The 5,000-nt window shown below is 43.9% G+C and overlaps 1 protein-coding gene across 3 annotated transcripts in view; it reads right to left on the reverse strand.

Moving 5' to 3' along the window:
• Positions 1-5,000, reverse strand: part of LOC147031117 (uncharacterized) — a 92,501-nt gene that overhangs the window by 67,155 nt on the left and 20,346 nt on the right. The gene's annotated exons all lie outside the window — the stretch shown is intronic.

Below are 5,000 nucleotides of genomic sequence, written 5' to 3' on the forward strand. Positions count from 1 at the left end.
GGCTCCGTCCCTTTCTCTCTTTTGATCCGAAACTCGGAGGCGAAGCTTGGAGCGAGCGGACGTGGTAGAAATCACCAACGCTGAAGGGAGAGCGGACGTGGCAGAAATCACCGTCGCTGGGAACAAGGAAACCACCGCGTTTATTTGCAGCGATCCAACCGTTGCCGGCGCAAAGATGGCGGCATTTCGGAGATGAAGGTGAGGCGATGTTGTTCGTGTGGAGTATTGGGGGGCGTTGTAGTTTGGGAGATGGTGAGGAGATGTCGTTGTTGTGAAGGCGATTGTGGAGAGGGTGGTTGGTGGTTGGCATGGTGGAGAAGGTGGTTGGTGGTTGGCGTTGGTCCAAAATAACGATAGTAAAGAAAAATGGCTAACTCAAAGATCACAGCCGGGGTGACACTAATAAATCCCATTAGACAACGATGGGGAAATCTATCTGAACACAAACTTATCAGCATAACTGATTTAAGGACCAATATGGTGCTCTGTGAATTTCCACAGCCGTAACGATATGCTAGGCTACTAGTGTGCCAAATTTGGTGCTTTCCTCACAAAATGCACAATTATTATGCTAAGTTGCCCCACTAGTGGGGCAACTTAGCTAAATATAGCATAACAATTGTGCATTTTGTGAGGAAAGCACCAAATTTGGCACACTAGTAGTCTAACATATTATGAACAGATTTGGATATTGGGCCATCTCAAATTCAGCCGCTGATGGCTGTGGCAGCCATTTTCCACTGCCATCAAAAATTTTGAGATGGCTCAATATCCAAATCAGTTCATAATATGATAGGCTACTCGTGTGCCAAATTTGGTGCTTTCCTCACAAAATGCAGAATTGTTATGCTAAGTTGCCCCACTACAGGGGCCGGAAATGTTGCATGCATACCAATGGAACTCCAAGGTGGTGCATTAATGAAAACTGGGTGTTTGGGTTAATTTAAATACCCCTTTTGAAGATAATTAACAGCCTTGTTTTATTATCCTTTATCAAGGTGCATCCTCACTTACCTTGCCCAACTCGCTGGGGTCTTAATTTGCTTTTGTTTTTGGTCTGCTCGACAATGCATTGACCTGGAACAAGCCAAAGCAGTTTCTCAATTTTTCAATCTCAATCTCAAAGCAGTTTCTCGCAAACGATAGCGTACTCAATTTTTTTTACTTTCTTCATTCATATCATCGAATGTCTCATCTGTATAACTTAGAGTCGCTGCATACATCAATCACTTTTGTAAGTGCTATTGTTTTCCTGGGTTTGGAGCGATTTTATGCATTATATGATGCGATTTTCCACGATCTTCTCTCACGGACCAATTAGAGTATACAATCGAAATATTGTTTGACTTGTGAGGATCGGATCACATGGACTAAATAACTGTCAAAATCTGGAATAAAATCTGAAAATGTTAAAAATAAATAAATAAAAATAATCGGCGATGTTTTGTTTTTTGCGCGTCTTCACACTGCATTCCCTTCCTCTCACGCTGCCTTCCCTTCCTCTCATGCTGCCTTCCCTACCCCTCCCTTCAAGTTTAGCTCCTTAAAAACCTCCTCCCATCTCCACCCCCCCAACATCCACGTATCCATGTATCTCTGGGAAATATCCACGTGCTGCATTAATGTGCTGTTTTAACATACCCCATTTCATTCAATCCTGTATTTACCTCCTACCCTTCTCCACATGTCCCACCATCAAATGCAAGTCAAGAACCCCTCAAGCCCCCCCACCCCCCACAAACGCATGTCCAGATCCCTCTTCCCCCAAACCCCCTCCCCACTTCCCCCCTTACCCTCCTCCTCCTTGCTCCCCACCCTTCCCAGAGTGTATAGTGACGTTTGGTGAGGCATCGATCTTCCTCCCCACCCTTCCTTACCCCCCTCCCTCCTCCCTTCATATTCCCATCAGTGAAGCGACTAGTTGTATTTGCTTGTATAATGTTATATAGAAGGGGTGGGGTGGATCCATTGCTAGACTTTAGCAAGTGTAGCATGGTCCACGGGTTTCGTGAAGGTGAGATTGCCATGCAACAGAGATCTGTCAGAGAAAGTAATTTGTGACACGTGATGCTGAGGCAGCATATGCAAGTTGCAGACAGTTTCGACATTAATTATGTATGCGTAAAAAAACTCATCTTTATAGGCAGGGCGAGGTGAGGACTTCCCATCGTAGAGATACACGTTCTGCAGATGTGCATTGAGGACGATTGTGATCTCTCTGGCCAGTGTGTGCAAGCCATTGCGGCACAGTGTGCTGTGGAACCAGAAGTGACAATGTCCATTTATATTTATTGGGGCCACCCCCCTATGTGGAAGGTCAAGCAAGTGGTTGATGGAAAAGCTTGAGGCAGAGGTGATTGTCGGTCACTTTGAAGAAGCTTTGGGATAGACCCAAGCTGGTATCACCCTGTCTTTGGAGAGGGGAAGGAGCCACCATGCCTTTGGAGAGGGGAAGAGAGACCTCAGCACTTGGAGGAGGAAGAAGTGCAAACCAGGAGGCCTCGTTGAGAAAAAAGACAAAGACAACCACATGACCTGATTAAAGGCCTACACATCTCTGGCCCCACTTGTGGCTGTGTTACTTCGTCTTTGAACAACAGTCACTGGCTCTCGTCTCGCTCCTGGTTTCTAAAGCGGACTGCATAGAGTCCTGAGTCCACCCTGCACATTGTAGAGACAAAGGGAAATCCCACCTGCATTAGTGGCTTATTGTACGAGTGTAATTTCTGGTGCCCAGTGAGCTCGGTTTTGTGTTTTATTTCTTCTTCTTCTTGTCGATAAGTTTGCATATCCCCATTCTCCTCTTCACGTCCTTTGACTCACTTGGTTTGTTCCATTTATGATTGAGTGTTGTTGACCCTCATCCCTGCACTTTGCTTCTCAAATAAATCCTTTAAAAGGTAAGAAGACGAGTTTCAGCCATTTGCTTTCCGTGTGTTTGCCGTTAATTTTGGCTCATTTGGACGACCTTGGGGAACGGTATAGTAGAGTCATTATTGAACGCAGAGCCATAAAGGATCGTTTGACCATCCCTTGGGACCAAAGGTCCCCGCTCTGAGGAGTACTCAGACACGACTATGTATTATGGAACCTGCATATATATTTATATATTTAAGGAGCCTGCAAGCTACCACGCCGTGGGAAAGTCTGGGCCCATTGGGTTGAGCAAATACGACGCCGATTGATAATGACAAACCTGGCAGGGTCCTTACTCTTTTACAAACGTGTCAACTTTTCAGGTGGTTTTACACTCTCAATCGGGGTTTGCACCCTCAGTGCACACCCGTCTATTTAGTCGTAATGGTCAAGCGGAACCGTGGGTACACACTGGCTAACTATGGAGCCAAAAAATTGGGAACAACTTTCCATCTGTCTCACCTTTATACGCTAAATTGAGCCAATGTAGGAAAGGACAAAGTGAGCAGGAAGGAAATGGGTAACAGTTCAACAAGCACATATACTTGCAAACACAATGAAGCAATCAATGTAATTTGTGGCATTTATTTACAAGCAATAATCAAATGACACAGGCAGCCAAAGACAAATGAGGAAAGAAATTACCCTGAGCACTTATTCCCCTTCTACAACCTTATCTTAACTAGTTATACACACAACATGGCGCCAGCAGGATCGTTCCGTGGAAACTTAGAGAGGAAGAATAGAAGACAGTGGCAGAGTAAGGCAGACTGAAGGTTTGGCCTTTGACTCACCGTGGCACACGTTGACCTGGGTTTAATTGATTACGTGAGAGCTGATTGGTTATTCTCTCCATTCACAGGCGAGAGATGTGGGTGGGTTTTCGTTTTTCATGAATATATATATATATATATATATATATATATATATATATATATATATATATATATATATATATATATATATATATATATATATATATATATATATATATATATATATATATATATATATATATATACAGTAGACTAGGCGTAAGTCGTCATCATCGGGACCGAGAAAAAAGTGACGTCTTAGAAATGTGACGACTTACGCGTATCAGCGTATGTGAACATTCATGATGACTGTGGGGTGAAGGATGAAGTCGCGCGTGGCCTGGACACGTCTGTGTGAGAGCCGGCTATTGTACCAAAAGGAAAACACAATCCTCAGGGCATAGGTGGGGGTTCATTGGTGAGTTGGAAAGTGATCAAGCAAAGATGGAATTCATGAATCAGTTTAGCAAAAGTAAAGATAATGAACAACTGTAAGACAACTCATATACCATCGGTGATGGTATGGTGACAAATTACATGACACAGAGTAATCGTGGTGATAATTACCACTCAATGCCTATGTGTGAGTGTGGTAATGTACAAAACAAGCCAATATAAAACCATGATCGGACTTCAACACTAAGCTCGATTGATCCTTTAATCCTTCGCGAAGTAATCCGTTATGTTTGACTGCCTCAAACTCTTGGGCATCTGGTGCATGAGAAAGGACTCAAACTGGTCATTGTATTCCCTGATGTTGCCTGGGTAATCCTCCACCGAAAGATAGTATCGGCCTAATCGGCCGAAACCGAATATTTGGCTGAGCCGACATTTGCCGAAACCAGATGATGAGCACATCATCGACGGCTTCAAATGTCTGCCGTTTGATGTCCAACTTCTCAGCTATGGCTGTTTTCTTCATCAGTGGGTTTGCCTCGCAAAACTCGATAATGTCGTATTTTTCTTTGTAGGTTTTAGTTGTAAGCTTACGCTTAGTCGCCATTGTCCTGCCTGCAGTGCGATCAACGTGTGTACGCAGTTATAAATCGCCTATCACTGGCGGTGTAAACCAATGAGCGAGCATCACGATTCCATGAAGTCTGGCTTCTCACGAGGCAGCAGTTCCGTGTGACGAGTTAGGAGTGATAATTTACTTGAGTTTCCATTACGCGGGAACGGACAACATCTGACGACTTAGACGAAGTGACGACTTAGAAATGACGACTTACAGAGAGATGACCCTTTATTTAAAGGGATTTAATATGAGAT

This window comes from Eptatretus burgeri, chromosome 3 (genome assembly GCF_056783735.1).
Source record: "Eptatretus burgeri isolate ZD-2024b chromosome 3, Ebu_testis_v1, whole genome shotgun sequence".
In the NCBI taxonomy this organism is placed as follows: Eukaryota; Metazoa; Chordata; class Myxini; order Myxiniformes; family Myxinidae; genus Eptatretus; species Eptatretus burgeri.